This window comes from Bidens hawaiensis, unplaced genomic scaffold (genome assembly GCF_021521415.1).
Source record: "Bidens hawaiensis isolate Kalapana, Puna unplaced genomic scaffold, B.hawaiensis_p1.1 tig00005976_1, whole genome shotgun sequence".
Taxonomy (NCBI): domain Eukaryota; kingdom Viridiplantae; phylum Streptophyta; class Magnoliopsida; order Asterales; family Asteraceae; genus Bidens; species Bidens hawaiensis.
This window is the reverse complement of record NW_027491395.1, coordinates 467,144-485,957: the sequence shown is the minus strand read 5'-3', so window position 1 is coordinate 485,957 and position 18,814 is coordinate 467,144.

Genomic DNA, 18,814 nt, shown 5'->3' with positions numbered 1-18,814 from the left:
CTGGGTCGCGGGTTCGAACCCGCGACCCAGCCCGTTTTTAATATTTTTTTATTATTACATTTTTACATATTAAGCTTCTTTTCTAGATCTTTGATTAATATTATTACTTAATAAATTTTTATAAATATAACTTTGACAAAACCGAATCTCTAAGCCTCATGAAACCCGGTTTTGTTATTTATTGTTTTTTTCTAACTCAATTAAATAACTTTCTTTTATATTAATTTATATTTATAACATTTAATAAACGAAGATTGGTTATACCGAACCTCTAGAATTGTCGTTTTTCTTCATAAATCTTTTATATGTATGAATATATATATATATATATATGTGTGTGTGTGTGTGATGATAACTCGTTTAATCACCCAAATTGTATTCATTTTTAAAGATTCATGTACGTATAAATTTTCCAACTTTTATGTCACTTTATAAACATTTATTGTATTAACGTAAAGAAAGCAAATATAATAAACAACCATAATAAAATGGCAATAAAATTTATAACCTCTTCGAGACCCAAGATCCGCCTTATTATTTTGTCTTTTACATTTTAACTCTCTTTATCATTAACAACTAGGATTAATTGTCGGCAAATCTCGGGAAGCTTGACCGTTTTCATCCTAGACTCTTCTTTATTTATCTTGTCCTTGTTTACCGTACTCAATAAGGTAAGTAAATTCACATCCCACTTTTTATCGCTTTACAATTTTGGGGGCGTTATGCGTTCACAATCAAATTATTGTTTTCACTACGATTCCATTATATGCGTAATTGAAATTGCTTGATTTATTGATATGTGCAAATGTGACTATGTGTTTATTTTATGTTGGTTGGTATCTCATCCTCATCCTCATTAGTATGATCATATACCGTCCGAGTAAACCCTTATCTATGTGATTCGGTTGAAAAGACAACTTTTATTTATTGTTGCACTAATTGTAGTGATTTACGATTATCGCATGGAATTGTCATTTTATTATTATATATACTCAAAACCGTGGTTTACTTTGTCAACTTTATGTTGACAAATATATGTATTTTCACGCATGGCGCAGGTAGCTCTATTGGATGACTTCAAGATTTTTGAAGTAGTGATACCTTAGGTTGCTCGATGATGTGAAGAATGCTATTTAATTTAAGTTTATTATTGATATATGTATCTATTTTGAGAACTATGTATTATTGTGCTTTAATGTATGGTTTATCTGAAATAATAATTTAGATATTGACACGTGTAATTACATAGTGTCTTCTGAGCTATGATAAAATTAATGTTGCGCCCCGGCATGTTCCGCCGTAGGTTGGGGTGTGACAGACTAGTATCAGAGCCGAAGGCTATAAGATAGGTGGTTAGACGTAATGACCTAGTAGCATGCTTAGGGTCCCTATACGTGTTCCTATACATGCACCCTACTTGTTTAAATTTTTGTACATAGCTTAGCATATTTATATTGTTCATCATATACAATTGTACACAAAAGCACACACCTAATTCGAGGCTATGCCTCACTCTCAAAAATTTTTTTCAAAATTTTAGGACGATTTTTCTATCGGGAAATTCTTTAGGAAATCCCATATTTTTGCTCCCCTCTCCTTGAGGATGACTCGTGGGACGGATATGTAGTAACTGGAAGAGGGACACACTTGTTTACTGAACCCTTGATACCAAGGCCTGCGAGCCTAAGGAAATGCAATGCGCATAAATCTCAATCAACCGCGAGACCTGGTTTCCTTCATTGAGTGTTCGGTAAGGGTGTGTAACTTATTAGGCCAAAGCATATCACACCAAATGTACCCGAATCTACTACCCTCATTTTATCAACGTGGTCATGTGACGATCACATCCTTAAATTTATAACCGAATTCACAGTGATTTCGTGGCTAGACTCGGTTTATCCGTATTGTGTTTTGTTGATCGGATGGATGAAGTATGTATAATGGGGTGGTTCCCAAACTACTTCAATCATCTACCTCAACGCCCCCTCAAACTCGATTTTCGATTGATTTTGTTTACTTGGTGTTCGATATTTATCATTTGTTAGAAGGACCCATGGTGATTCATGAAGCCCTAACCAACAAATGAACCCATTTATGTTTTAAGTTATGTTTTCTCAATGTTAAAAATGATAAGACTTCTATAAACAAATATTTATAGGTATTGAAAATTCTCAACCTCAAACACAATCCCAACCTCAAACTACTATTATAAGACACGAGTATTAATTTACAACAAATTCTTACTTACTAAATCACTTTTGAATCAAGATTTATTTATTCCATCTATTCTTACACTTAGAAATACTTTTCATCCACATAATTAGTGTCACACCCTCAAAATCCACTAACGGGGTTTTACCGTCAGAGGGTGTGAACTAACAGGATCGGAATCATTAGTTATAATCAAACCATAAAACAAAGTTTTAAAACCATGAAAACGTTTACGAGTAATTAAATGCGGAAGCGTAAAACCATAGCAAACAATGTTACGTCACGCAGGACGACTTAAAACCCAATGATAATAGTTTAAAATAAGTTTTTGCGTAATTAAAAATGTTTCAAGCAATGCATGTTCCTAAACCGCGCGCCCGCTCGGCTACCTCAGAATAACATACTAAAAGTGTCAACACAAGGTTGGTGAGTTCACAAGTTTATATAAAAATAAATGTTTAGCGTTTGCGTTCAGCGTTTTGCGTTAAGCGTTTTGCGTTACAGCGTTTTGCGTTACAGCGTTTTGTGTTAAGCGTTTTGCGTTACAGCGTTTTGCGTTACAGCGTTTTGCGTTACCAGATAGTGTTATGCCAATTATATATCTATAGGTAGCTAGCCTATAAAACAAGTATCACTAAGTGTTCGACACCGAAGCTGACTATTTATAACTTGCCTTGCCACCAGGTCATCTAGACCATGGTATGTGTTTAGCCAAGATTACACCCGCTCGACCACCAGTCAAGTTTAGCGTTGGGTAGGGTTTGTCAAACCCAGTAGTACTACTCAACAATGACTCACTATTATCCAAATATTAACCGGTTCGACGTTATGAAGGACTTTAGTTATTGCGTTTGCCACTTAGTCTTTACAAGTGATATATAATCTATATTAATAAAATCTTAAATGCGTTCGGAGTATGTTATCTCCCCCAAGTGAAAAGCGTTTAAAAAGTTTAAAAGGGGAAAGTGAAACTCACTGTTTGCGAAGAAATTCCCAAATTAAATCACCAAGATGCGCGTCACAGAAAAACTCTCTCTAGCGTTCTAAAACAACAAAGAGATTTTTCTAAGTGTTGGAATATTATCGAGTCTCTAGACGCGGCACATAATACCTATGCACATAACATGTTTCGTGTTTCGTTTGTGAATCGTGTGTGACTTTAACAAGTGTATTTGTGATACGTTACATGTGTAAGCAATTATTTACGTGTCACGTATTCATAAAGTACATCACTAGCAATTACTCCCCGTAAGGGCAATTTGGTCAACACATAACAATTAACTAGCCATTATTCCCCACGAGGGAAATTTGGTCAAATCATGACAATCAATTAGCAATTATTCCCCGCAAGGGCAATTTGGTCAAAACATAATAATTATATAGCAAGTATCATGTTTCATGCATTTTCACAAAACTCAGCAGCTAGTTTCACCGTGACAGAAATTCTACTTGAAAGATTGTACTATTCCACCACTCATAGCATCTCAATTAATTCACCAAAAATCATCACAGAAGCATATATGTCTTAGGTTTCCAGAACATATTTTATTATATTTTTATTCCACATAGTTTTCTCACAATCATCAAATCATTACAGCAAACTCATAACAGTCAAATTCATGCGCAACAGAATGTTATTTGAAATTCCCGTTAAACAAAAAATCCAATAAATGCAAGACCACTTGGGTTAGGTTCCTAACTCAATGTGTCAACTTCCAGAAGTGGAACCAACCCAATTGGTCTCGTAGTTAATGAGATATAATATTTACAAAACAACCTAACAGCAGGTCTAACATCTCAGCTTTGCACAACGTTTTTGTAAAATCATAAAAGTTAACTTCTACTTGTCCAAAAATTACAAGTTTATATTCTTTAGAAACTAGACTCAACCTAGTTTACTGTAGTATCAATAATCTCAACAAATTTTCAAATTTACACTTCGTTACAGTCACTTAAACATCAAATACACATTCTGTCCAGAAACTGTTTGCATCCAAACTCAACATATTAACTATCTATGAACTATCATGCAATCATATAACACTCTAGACTCCCTAAACACCATCCATGCACATAAATTACACCTTACATACATGATTAGGGTTTTTGTTTGAACTCTAATCAAAGACACAAACGATTAACATGTAACAATATTCAATCTAGTTATCAATTCATCATCAATACATCATCCAATCAAACAAAATCATATGAACACATAACCATATAAAATCGGCAGCTAGGGTTTGTGATTAACCCAATAAAAGTCAAGATTAAGTATAAAGGATGCATAGGATAATCGATTATACCTTCCTAGCACCTAATTCTTCAATCAAACACTTGAATTCTTGGTTGTATATGTGTGTGTAAGTCGATGGCAGCCAAGGAGCAAGGGGGTGGGGTTTCCGATCGGGGTTAGAGAGAAAAAGAAAATAATAGTTAGGGTTTAGTTATTATTATTATTTATATAATACTATGTTACACTTTGGCCCCTCCACTTCTAAGTATTACTTAACTAGCTTAAACTAACTTGTTTACATCTTGAGTTAACGTTTATAACCATGTTATCACATAACACATAAGTCTAACACATAATTATCACATAATTACTGTTTTGACGTTTTTTCGTTTATTTATCAATCGTTTGCGTCAACTCGTTTGCATTTCGGTGCAATTCCCGAAAGACTACACATGTAGTAAGTGTTAAGCGTCATTTAAACCCTAGTTTAAATGTAATGAAGTGTGTGTTATAACACACACTTGTCACATCATTCCCATGTTAAAGAATTTTCGTCCCGAAAATTTGAGTCAAGTCGTGATGAGTGTCTGAAAAAGTAAGAAAAATTTTCAGTTTGTCATATCATCCCCTAGTAGAAAGAAATTTCGTCCCGAATTTTAATTCATACCTCCGGTGATTTCTGACGGTTTGCCGGGTTTCGCGGTTTTCTGTGTTTGGTTAGCCCTTCAAAAAGGTGAGGATACTTTTTCATCATTTGATCCTCGCGTTCCCACGTGAACTCCTGTCCACGTCTCGAGTTCCAACGAACTTTAACGATTGGAATTTTGCTGTGCTTAAGCGTTTTGGTTTCCCAATCCAAAACTTCGACTGGTTCTTCAATGAAGCGTAACTGTTCATCAACTTGCAGTTCCTCCAAAGGAACTACTTGGGTTTCATCGGATAGGCATTTCTTCAAATTGGACACGTGGAACACATTGTGTACTCCACTGAGTTCCGTTGGTAGGTCCAGTCGGTACGCCACCGGACTAATGCGCTCAGTTATTCGATAGGGACCAACATATCGTGGGTTGAGTTTGTTTCGCTTACCAAAGCGAACCACACCTTTCCAAGGCGAGACTTTGAGTAACACTTGGTCATTCACTTGAAATTCGAGAGGTTTTCGGCGCTTGTCGGCGTAACTCTTTTGGCGATCTCGTGCTGCTGCCATGCGATTTCGGATTTGAACAATCTTTTCCGAAGTTTCGAGTACCAGTTCTGGACCAGTGAATTGGCTGTCACCCACCTCTGCCCAGCAGAGTGGTGATCGACACTTCCGTCCGTACAGCGCTTCAAACGGCACTTCTTTAATACTTGCGTGGTAGCTGTTATTATACGAAAACTCTACCAAAGGTAAGTGAGGTTCCCAACTTTTTCCGAAATCCAACACGCATGCACGCAACATATACTCCAGGGTCTGAATAGTTCGTTCACTTTGCCCATCCGTCTGAGGATGGTATGATGTGCTCATATCAAGACGGGTGCCTAGTGCGCTTTGCAGCGACTTCCAAAAGTGCGAAGTGAAACGAGGATCTCGATCAGAAATGATTGAGACAGGCACTCCGTGTCTAGACACTACTTCCTTCATGTAGACGCGAGTCAGTCTTTCGATTTTGTCCAATTCCTTAATCGCTAAGAAGTGTGCAGACTTAGTCAACCGGTCAACGATCACCCAGATGGTATCGCATCCCGTCGGTGTCTTAGGTAAACCCGTAATAAAATCCATTGAAATGTGTTCCCATTTCCACATTGGGAGTTCCGGTTGTTGCAGTAGGCCAGATGGTTTCTGGTATTCTATTTTAACTCTGGCACAAGTCAAGCATTTTCTCACGTAGGTGGCAATGTCGGCTTTCATGTTCGGCCACCAGTAAAGTGCCTTTAAATCATGATACATTTTATCTGAGCCAGGATGGATAGAATATCGGGACTTGTGTGCTTCGTCCATAACCAGAGTTCTCAACTCTCCGAACCGTGGAATCCAAATCCGGTTCTCAAAATATCGGACCCCGTCCGATCTGGTTTCAAGTTGCTTGCTCATGCCCCGCATGAGTTCCGATGGAAGATTATCATCTTTCAAAGCTTCGTGTTGCGCCTCGCGAATCTGGTCAGGTAAGTTTGCATGAATCGTGAGTTGCAATGCTCGCACTCGTCTGGGTTTATCTGTTTCTTTTCTACTGAGGGCGTCGGCCACTACATTGGCCTTGCCAGGGTGGTACTTGATGGCACAATCGTAATCTTTAAGCAGCTCGACCCAACGACGCTGTCGCATGTTCAGCTCCTTCTGATCGTAGATATGCTGGAGACTCTTGTGGTCGGTGTAAATGGTAAACTTGGTACCGTACAAGTAATGCCTCCATATCTTAAGGGCGAACACCACAGCTCAAATCATGGGTCGTGTAGTTCTTCTCGTGAACCCGTAGTTGTCGAGAGGCATAAGCTATAACCTTCTCGAGTTGCATCAGCACACAACCGAGACCTTGTATCGATGCGTCACAATGTACCTCGAAATTCTCTGTTCCCTCGGGGAGGGCTAGAATAGGGGCGCTGCACAGTTTGGTTTTCAACAGTTGAAAAGTGGATTCTTGCGCGTCACCCCAATTGTACTTAATGCCTTTGTGAGTCAAAGCGGTGAGGGGTTGAGCAATCTTTGAAAATCCCTCGATGAAACGTCAGTAGTAGCCGGCCAGTCCTAGGAATTGCCGCACCTCAGTCGGAGTCTTAGGTGCTTCCCAGTTTTTGATGGCCTCTACCTTACCGGGATCGACATGGATACCATTCTCGTTGATCACATGTCCTAAAAAGTGAACCTCGCGAAGCCAAAACTCACATTTCGAGAGTTTAGCATACAGTTGTTCCTTCTTCAATAACTCCAGAATTACCCTTAAGTGTTCTTCATGGTCAGCTTCGTTCTTGGAGTAGACGAGAATATCATCGATGAAAACAATCACAAACTTGTCGAGGTACGCCTTGCATACTCGATTCATGAAATCCATAAATACGGCTGGTGCGTTGGTTAGGCCAAAAGGCATAACCGAAAACTCATAGTGACCATACCGTGTTCTGAAAGCCGTCTTAGAGATATCTTCTTCGCGCACTCTTAGTTGGTGGTAACCGGATCGCAGATCGATCTTCGAGTAGTAACTCGATCCTTAAAGCTGGTCAAACAAATCATCAATTCGGGGTAAAGGATAATGGTTCTTGACTGTCACCTTGTTCAACTCCCGGTAGTCGATACACATGTGGAAAGTCCCGTCCTTCTTTCGGACAAACAAGACAGGGGCTCCCCATGGCAATGAGCTAGGTCGGATTAAACCCTTATCCAATAAATCTTGCAACTGAGTGGACAACTCCTGAAGCTCCGCCGGTGCGAGCAGATACGGGGCTCGTGCTATGGGTGCTGCACCGGGTGTCAACTCGATTTGGAATTCGAATTGTCGTATAGGAGGGAGTCCGGGCAAATCCTTCCGGGAAAACTTCCGGAAAATCTCGCACAACTGGTATATCTTCAATTCGCTTCTCCTCCGCGGGTTTCTCAACAATTTGCGCCAAAACTGCCGGATGACCCTTTCGCAGGTACTTCTGCGCCTTCATAAGGGTAATGACGCTGGTGGTCATGCCGCTTCTCTCACCTCGGACCGAAATGCTCTCGCCGGAAGGGGTAGTAATGTGAACTATCTTGTCGTGACATATAATCTCCGCGTGGTTCTCGGATAACCAGTCCATGCCGACCACGACATCGAAACTACTAAGCGTAAAAGGAATAAGGTCGATATCAAAGACATGACCTGACAGTTTTAACTTACATCCCGCAAGTACATGAGTCGTTACTATAGTCTTACCGTCAGCTAATTCAACAGGAAACTTAGCATCTAATGGAGTTGGAGTTAAGTCTAAGAGTTGGCTAAAGGCTTTCGACACAAAACTCCTATCAGCTCCAGTGTCAAACAACACAGAAGCAAAACAATCGTTCACAGGGAACTTACCAGTCACCACATGCGGATCATTGCGGGCTTGACCCGACCCAATCACAAAAGCTCTTCCCTTGCCATTGCTTCCACCACTACTGCCACTTCCATTACCTCCATTGTTATCGTTCTGTTTCAGCTTGGGACAATCTTTCCTGAAATGACCTTCTTGCTCACATTCGAAACATCCCTTCGTCGTCATAGGTGGCTTAGGAGCACCCTTTGCCGCAAGGTCTCCTCTACATTCCTTCGCCTGGTGACCCATCTTTCCGCATCTCTGACACTTGACACGGTCACACGGGCCAACATGATGATAGTTGCACCTATTGCACTTCGGATATTTCCCAGCATATCCGCTCGAACCCTGCCCGCTACCATTGTTATTGCTGTTATGACTCTGGTTGTTAAAGCTCCGAGTGAATTCGGGCTTACGGTAGTGTTGTTGCTGTGGGAGGTTCGAGGACGAGGATCTGGTGTTGTCAAACTTCCTCTTTCCGCTGCTCGGGTTGCTGTTGCTGTTGTTGTCATTACTCAGGTTGTCACGGGCTTTAGTGGTTGAACCCCTAGGTGGTAACGCACCTTGGGTCACAGCCTGATCCGTCAGTTTGTGAGCTAAACGGATCGCTTGTTGTATCGTGGCTGGTCTGGAAGACGTCACCATGCCCTGAATCTGCGATGCTAACCCATCGATATACATCTCAATCCTCTTACTCGGCGGATCCACCATCCGCGGACACATCACCGCTAACTCGTGAGAACGGGTAGTGTAGGCTTCAATTTCTGAGCCCACCATCTTCAGTGACCAAAATTCTGACTCTAACTTCGAAATCTCCTCTCTCGGACAGTACTCCTCTCGCATCATGTTTTTGAACTCCACCCAGTTCATCGCGTTAGCCAGTTCCAATCCAAGGATCTGCACGTTTGAATTCCACCAAGTGAGGGCAGAATCCTCAAGTGTTCCAGAAGCGAATTTGACCCTACTGGCAGAGGGACAATTGCACATCTCAAATGCCGACTCGGCCTTCTCAGCCCAACGCAGGAAGCCTATAGCTCCCTCAGTTCCCTTAAACGTACTGGGCTTGCAGTCAAGGTAATTCTTGAAGGTACACGTTCCACTTGGACCTCCAGCTTGATTCTGAATGTGTGCGGCTAAAGCGGCCGCCGCATGGTCGTTCAGCAGAGTTTGGAGTTCAGCTGCAGTCAAGTTGATGTTACCACGTCCATGTCCAGCGTTTCTTCCAGCCATTTCCTAGAATCACAGTATAAAATGTTAAACATGAATTTTTCTTTCATATACAACACACCATACATGTAATAAAAAAGGTAGGTAGGAAAGAAACAACATCACGTCACAACCATATACTAATCTAATTAATAATTCATGATTAAAACCATTTTATTCGCTACAAAGTATTTCCAATCAATCCTTAAAATCATAGAAAAATAATAGTTCGGATGGAGACAACCCCTCCATCTAGGTGTTATCATCACTAGATGTCATCATCTGAGGACACCTCTGAGTGTGCCTCCTCCTCAGCCGGTTCTTCCTCCGGTTCTTCTTCGGGTTCTTCCTCGGGATCTTCCTCGGGATCCTCATCAGGCTCTGCCTCAGGCTCGGCCTCAGGCTCTGCTTCAGGTTCGGCTGCGTTCTGAGCAATTTGCATTTGTAACACGTCGCAACGCTCTAAAGCTATCTCGGTTCGGGTCCTTGCTACTTGGAGTTGCTCTTGCAAGTCTATCATCTCGGCTTGCATCCTTATCATAATCTTCATCTGTTGATCACTAGCCTCTTGCATTTCCTTCATTGCCGCTGCCATGCGGGCAATCTCCTCCTTAGTCTCGGTTCCGTCTTTTAACCGTCCGGAAACGTTCGCTCTCGTATAGCGCATGTAACCCACATCACGCTCCAAACATGAAACAACAGCTGCGAGAACTCGCTCTACAGGTTCGGTTATGGGTGGTAGGGTGTTGGGATAAGCAGGGTGATTCGGGTGAGGTAATGGGGGAACTTGCTCGCGATAGACCATACGTCTGATCATGTTAGGGTACCAATCCCAGCTAACGTCGTTTTCGTATATGCCTCCGGATAAGCGGTACCTCTTCGGTGCGGGAGCTTCGAGTTCCGGGACTATACGGGGCGGCGATGCGGTAGGTAACTGCGGTTCCTTCCCGTGAGCATGAGTCATCGGATCAGATGATGATGAGGGTGGCGGCGTCGACATTCCTACAGGTAAGCCACGTATGCGCGCGAGTATGAGTGAAAGAGGTAAAGAGATAGGATAACAAAGACTACACAAATCTATGCAGTGCGTATCATTATAACTAATGGGTCGTCGCGGTTATAGTCTAGTATGTATGCAGCTTCTAGTTCGCTATAACCAATGGCTCTGATACCAATCTGTCACACCCTCAAAATCCACTAACGAGGTTTTACCGTCAGAGGGTGTGAACTAACAGGATCGGAATCATTAGTTATAATCAAACCATAAAACAAAGTTTCAAAACCATGAAAACGTTTACGAGTAATTAAATGCGGAAGCGTAAAATCATAGCAAATAATGTTACGTCACGCAGGACGACTTAAAACCCAATGATAATAGTTTAAAATAAGTTTTTGCATAATTAAAAATGTTTCAAGCAATGCATGTTCCTAAACCGCGCGCCCGCTCGGCTACCTGAGAATAACATACTAAAAGTGTCAACACAAGGTTGGTGAGTTCACAAGTTTATATAAAAATAAATGTTTAGCGTTTGCGTTCAGCGTTTTTCGTTACAGCGTTTTGCGTTAAGCGTTTTGCGTTACAGCGTTTTGCGTTACAGCGTTTTGCGTTACAGCGTTTTGCGTTAAGCGTTTTGCGTTACCAGATAGTGTTATGTCAATTATATATCTATAGGTAGCTAGCCTATAAAACAAGTATCACTAAGTGTTCGACACCGAAGCTGACTGTTTATAACTTGCCTTGCCACCAGGTCATCCAGACCATGGTATGTGTTTAGCCAAGATTACACCCGCTCGACCACCAGTCGAGTTTAGCGTTGGGCGGGGTTTGTCAAACCCAGTAGTACTACTCAACAATGACTCGCTATTATCCAAATATTAACCGGTTCGATGTTATGAAGAACTTTAGTTATTGCGTTTGCCACTTAGTCTTTACAAGTGATATATAATCTATATTAACAAAATCTTAAATGCGTTCGGAGTATGTTATCTCCCCCAAGTGAAAAGCGTTTAAAAAGTTTAAAAGGGGAAAGTGAAACTCACTGTTTGCGAAGAAATTCCCAAATTAAATCACCAAGATGCGCGTCACAGAAAAACTCTCTCTAGCGTTCTAAAACAACAAAGAGATTTTTCTAAGTGTTGGAATATTATCGAGTCTCTAGACGCGGCACATAATACCTATGCACATAACATGTTTCGTGTTTCGTTTGTGAATCGTGTGTGACTTTAACAAGTGTATTTGTGATATGTTACATGTGTAAGCAATTATTTACGTGTCACGTATTCATAAAGTACATCACTAGCAATTACTCCCCGTAAGGGCAATTTGGTCAACACATAACAATTAACTAGCCATTATTCCCCACGAGGGCAATTTGGTCAAATCATGACAATCAATTAGCAATTATTCCCCGCAAGGGCAATTTGGTCAAAACATAATAAGTATATAGCAAGTATCATGTTTCATGCATTTTCACAAAACTCAGCAGCTAGTTTCATTGAGACAGAAATTCTACTTGAAAGATTGTACTATTCCACCGATCATAGAATCTCAATTAATTCACCAAAAATCATCTCAGAAGCGTATATGTCTTAGGTTTCTAGAACATATTTTATTATATTTTTATTCCACATAGTTTTCTCACAATCATGAAATCATTACAGCAAACTCATAACAGTCAAATTCATGCGCAACAGAATGTTATTTGAAATTCCTGTTAAACGAAAAATCCAATAAATGCAAGACCACTTGAGTTAGGTTCCTAACTCAATGAGTCAACTTTCAGAAGTGGAACCAACCCAATTGGTCTCGTAGTTCATGAGATATAATATTTACAAAACAAACTAACAGCAGGTCTAACAGCTCAGCTTCGCACAACGTTTTTGTAAAATCATAAAAGTTAACTTCTACTTGTCCAAAAATTACAAGTTTATATTCTTTAGAAACTAGACTCAACCTAGTTGACTGTAGTATCAATAATCTCAACCAATTTTCACATTTATACTTCGTTACAGTCACTTAAACATCAAATACATATTCTGTCCAGAAACTGTTTGCATCCAAACTCAACATATTAACTATCTATGAACTATCATGCATTCATATAACAGTCTAGACTCCCTAAACACCATCCATGCACATCAATTACACCTTACATACATGATTAGGGTTTTTGTTTGAACTCTAATCAAAGACACAAACGATTAACATGTAACAATATTCAATCTAGTTATCAATTCATCATCAATACATCATCCAATCAAACAAAATCATATGAACACATAACCATATAAAATCGGCAGCTAGGGTTTGTGATTAACCCAATAAAAGTCAAGATTAAGTATAAAGGATGCATAGGATAATCGATTATACCTTCCTAGCACCTAATTCTTCAATCAAACACTTGAATTCTTGGTTGTATATGTGTGTGTAAGTCGACGGCAGCCAAGGAGCAAGGGGGTGGGGTTTCCGATCGGGGTTAGAGAGAAAAAGAAAATAATAGTTAAGTTTAGTTATTATTATTATTTATAGAATACTATGTTACACTTTGGCCCCTCCACTTCTAAGTATTACTTAACTAGCTTAAACTAACTTGTTTACATCTTGAGTTAACGTTTATAACCATGTTATCACATAACACATAAGTCTAACACATAATTATCACATAATTACTGTTTTGACGTTTTTTCGTTTATTCATCAATCGTTTGCGTCAACTCGTTTGCGTTTCGGTGCAATTTCCGAAAGACTACACATGTAGTAAGTGTTAAGCGTGATTTAAACCCTAGTTTAAATGTAATGAAGTGTGTGTTATAGATTCAGTGATCTTAAGTTTGAATTGACGAAGTTGAGTTAACGGGGTTAACCTGTAATTGACGATTGTCACAATTAGATACAAATTCCTCATTTATTAAGACCCGACTATCACAAGTTAATCAGACAACTTACACTCGAATATTGAATGATTTACAAATTCATCATTTATTTATCTTATCACATTATTAAAACATCAACAATATTATTGTATAATTTCATAGTCGAATGACTTTCTCATACTCATGGTATCACACACATAAACTATTTTCAAGTATTCAACCTGAGATTTTTTTTAAAATTTTGTTAAAACTCATCAATTTATCAAACTTTGATAAAACCCATTCATCAAAATTATTTGATTAATTATCAATATAGATTCTAACTTATCCTTAAGTTAAGAGTAAACGCTAGCTCAACATATTTCAAAAAATTCAGTTTTTCTTAATAGTTCATTTGTGGTGTACATAGCTCATCAACTCATTTCTTGAAAATCGTGTCATTATTAATCATAAAAGGTTTTTAGCAAGAAATCATTGTACTAAAAATTAATCAACTGTTCTTCTATGGTCACTCACATAGTAACTTCAATTCAAAATGTTGAAAGCAATCAAACCCAATCTTTTGCGTTAAGCTAATTTTTGGAAATATTGACTCATTTACCCACTACTTATCCTCATCACCAATCACACTGGCAAAACGCAAGTAAAATTGTCAAGTTGTACTATTCCTCGACAATCCACCTCGACCTAAACATAACATCCTAAACGAGGAAGGGCTTACGTCAAAATTCACCGTCATGCCCTTCTGGTATCTACCATCATCCCATTTCATCCTATGTTCTCATAGGAAACCATCGTTTCATCGTCGTTTGTTGAATTCTCACGACTGCCTTATGACTACTATGATCACCAAAGAGTTTGCAACTGTTATACGTGACTCAAGTTTAAAGCCTCAACTCAAATTGTGTTGTTTCATCACTTGTTCCTGACCAAAACCAAAACCTAACCTAAAATCTGTTTCAAATACCAACAACAAGAGTAAGGTCAATCACCAAAGCTATATTGTTAATCAAAAACAACCCTCAACCTTGACACAGACCGAGACGCCTCAAGAAGGAAACCATGCACTGGTCCTCACCCGTTGTGCTTCAATTGTAACCGTTGTCGCTATGCTAAATCCTTGTGCCAGCTATACACATCGCTATGGCCACCTTGCTAACTTTTGTCGTATCCTGCCTAGTGTACAGACCATCCCACAAACAGCCTACCGCTCATACTCAACCTGGTGTTCTTAATAACCACACTTGATACCATCATGGAGACCCTAATCATCCCCAGAATATGTGCCATCAACTTGCCCTTGTTCATCAAGTCAAGCCTATCAACCCTGCATCCTTCAAGTCTCCTTAGTCAATCAAGGTCCTTATTACCTCACCAATTCCATACCCACAAGCTCAAGTTACCCATTTATACCATATTGAAAACCCAAATTACGCAACCCCAAATTACGAACTCAACCTATTTGAGCTACTCCAAGATAATCTACTCTGACCTTTGTGAACTAAATTTCTCTTGTTACATTGACCCCTCAAGATACCCGAAGACTTTTATTGTGTTCTTTGGTCGATCGTAGTTATTTTAGTCTTTTCTCAATTATATATTTATAACGCCTTTTATTTTACGAATAAAGTTCACATTAATTAAGTAGACTGGTTATTAAAACATATATCTGCCTCTTTTAAAACCCTCCTCAACCATCCCAAATCATTTCATTAACCTCAACTATTAATAAATTATTTCTTTACAACTTTAAGGACTTACATTTAAAATAATGTCCTAGAAATTTATGAACTTTTTCCTAATTTATAGTCATACATTTTTAAAACTTGTGCTCCCTCACAAATTAATGTTTTCAAACACTTTTGTAACCCACACGATGGAACGAATTATGCGGACCATCCGACGACCTAAGTAATTATTGATGCATACATAATTACCCAAGTCCTCGCATGGAAATCATGATACGTACAATCGTGTGTCATAATCCAAGAACTGATTGTAGTTTGGGATAACGGTACAATGTTGAGATGATAAGAACATGGTGGATACGCCGCTGATACATCCTATATATAAATGTTCTTATCGGATTGTCATTAGTAGCGTTATTCTATTACTTTAAGTTCCGGGTTATAATAAATTTTAGATTTTTAAGTTTTCTTTCTGTAATATGATTAGTATTATATTTCAACTAACCCAAGTTCTATATTATTTTAAATCATAATATTATTTTAAATCATAAGTAAAAAAAAATTCCCGTTACGGTATTGAAATAATATTCTTTAATTTCGGGACTAGTCGTAAGAGCCACATTAAATCCATCCATACTTGAATTACGTCGTCGTCCAATTTGACCTTCAATACCGCACCTTTGACGCACGACACGTCTCTGTCACCGAAGATAACTTATACGACGAGATGTCGTGTTGCGTCGAACTCCAACTTGAAACCAAACACAACGTCTCACTCTATAATTTGAATCGTCTATTGTTTTCCCAATCGTGATGATCTTCGTGTATTCATCCTTGATGATGTTCATAAGTCACGATACTCTATTCACCCCGATGCAGTTAAAATGTATGCCAACCTCCGTTTCTATGATTTGGTGGCCAGGAATGAAGTAAAATATCACAGTATATCCATCCAGGTGCCTCACTTATCCTAAGATAGATTCGAGCACCAAGAGCTGTTTGGCTTGCCCGATCAACCCCCAATTTCCACTGGGAAATTAGCAAGCCATAAAATTCATTACGAAACTTCCCAAATACTTAAAGTCGCAATAACACCCTTTTAGTTATTGTTAATCTATTGACCAAGTCGGTTCTCCTAAATTCCTTATTGCGAGGATTGCCTTACCAGTATAGTAACCCGATTCCATGTCAAGGACATCATTTGTCATCATGTGGACAAAGAAACCAAGCGTAGCCGTATTCCACTTGTCAAAGTTCGTTGGGAATCTAAACGTGGTCCCGAGTTCACTTGGGGACGTAAAGATCAAATGGAGTCCTAGTACCCGCACCTCTTCGTTACGGCTTAGTTCCTAATTTCCGGACGAAATTTCCTAAAGTAGTGAATGCTGTAACATTTCGGGTTTTCTTTTTTATATTCTTGTAATTATACCCGACCCGTTTAAGGGTTCGGGTCACTCATTTAATAAAACCAACGCATTTATTAAGTATTTTTATTGTCTTAGTTTTATTATTTAATAGTTACATATTTAAAACTTACAAAAAACTTTCAACTTTCACCCAAACACAAACTTTAACCCATTCTCGTTTCCATCTACAAACTTCAAGGGCCTGATATGTAAATTCTGGTATTAAAATAATATTTTAAAATAACCCTAACCCACACCCAAACCCCAAACCCGACCCGGCGCACCCAACATCTTCAAAATCATCAATTCCCGCTCGTTTTTAACCGATTATCATAGGAAATTAGCATATTCCATAGAATAAACGTGTAACCGACACTCAATTTTAGTAAACACGTGTTAACTAGTCCGTATTGTGAGCAATTAACCTTATTAAACCCGAACAATTCCTAACTCGTGATAATATGCAATCCCTTCGTATTAGATCAATTAAATTTGCAGAAACCACATCCTCTACGTTGCGATCCTTTCCCCTAAAACCAATTCAGTTGACAACAACATATCGGCACCTAATTGAAGCCACTTCTGGCCGTGGCTAGCTCGAGCATTCTCACCATCTTACCGAACGTTACAATTCAATTATCAGGTATGGTTGAGATCGCGAATCATTGTAGAACAAAAGCCCCAACCTTGTTTGATCGAACATGGTTCAGATTACCCAATTGGATAACCTAGGGTTCTTATCGTCTTTTAATTGTGTTTTTATATTTTTGATTCTGTTATGATAACAAAGGATTAATCTGGTTCAGTTGGCTTGATCACGCATATAACAATGGCTGGGTCGCGGGTTCGAACCCGACCCGGCCCGTTTTTAATATTATTTTTACATATTTACATATTAAGCTTCTTTTCTGGATCTTTGATTAATATTATTACTTAATAAATTTTTATAAATATAACTTTGACAAAACCGGATCTCTAAGCCTCATGAAACCCGGTTTTTTTATTTATTGTTTTTTTCTAACTCAATTAAATAACTGTTGGTGCATGATGTCAGTAGTTCAGTGTCTAGTGTCTGTAATCGCGTTTGTAATGTTTTATGTTTTGTATAAGCGAAGTTGCTAACAAGTTCGCTGATATGAGCGAACTTGTTAGTCAAGCGAAGTTAGTGACAACTTCGCCTGAACATGCCAGGCGAAGTTGTCATGATTATATAAGCCATCTGTTACGGCTTATTAATAATTCATTCAGTTTTACAGTTTTCGTGTATTGGAGTCAGAGTCTGTAATCAAGTGATCTTCGTATCACGTGTTTAAGGTTGGTATACAACGTGTTTGATTATCGTGTGTTAATCGTATTGTTTTCTATACTCGTAACGTCTTACGTAGGGATTCCGCACCTGCGTAGTACGTGATATCTCGTGTAGATCCGGCTGGGAACCTACAATTGGTATCAGAGAATTTGCTCGATTGTGTGGTTCGGGATTATCACGCGGGTATAGAAATCGTTCCGTTCGACTATTCGCGGGACGAGTTTTCTGAGTTTTTGTGTCATACTCATCTCCTACAAGCTTAAACAACCCATAACACCTTCACAAACCTCGAAAAACTCAGAAATCTAATCTGCAGAAACTTCGTGTTCATCAGGCGAAGTTGCCGTCACTGTTACTAGGGTTTCGGCGAAGATATAAGGTTAAGCGAAGTTATCCACAACTTCGCCTACCTCTTCAAGTTCGCTTACCTCAAGCGAAGTTACCCACAACTTCGCCTACCTCCCAAGTTCGCTCAACTTAAGCGAAGTTATTCTCAAGTTCGCCAATCTAGCGAAATTAAGAAAGTGAGCGACGTTACAAATTCACGCGAAGTTAAGCTTTAAGCGAAGTTATCCACAACTTCGCCTACAGAGCTGTTTGAAGATAAAATTTTTGATTTTCGGATTTCTTTGAGTTTTGAGAAAGATGTCTTCGATAAACATTACTGAACTGGTAAAGATGGAAGTAGAAGCAGGTTCGGCTACAAAGGCACCCAAGATGCTTAAGAAAACGGATTATGTAGCGTGGAAAGATCGTTTTGAACAATATGTCAAGTATCAAGATGCCAAGATGTGGGTGTGTATACAAGATGGTTACATTCCACCTACTACTGAGTATGAAGGTCGTGATCAGATCAAGAAGTACAAAGA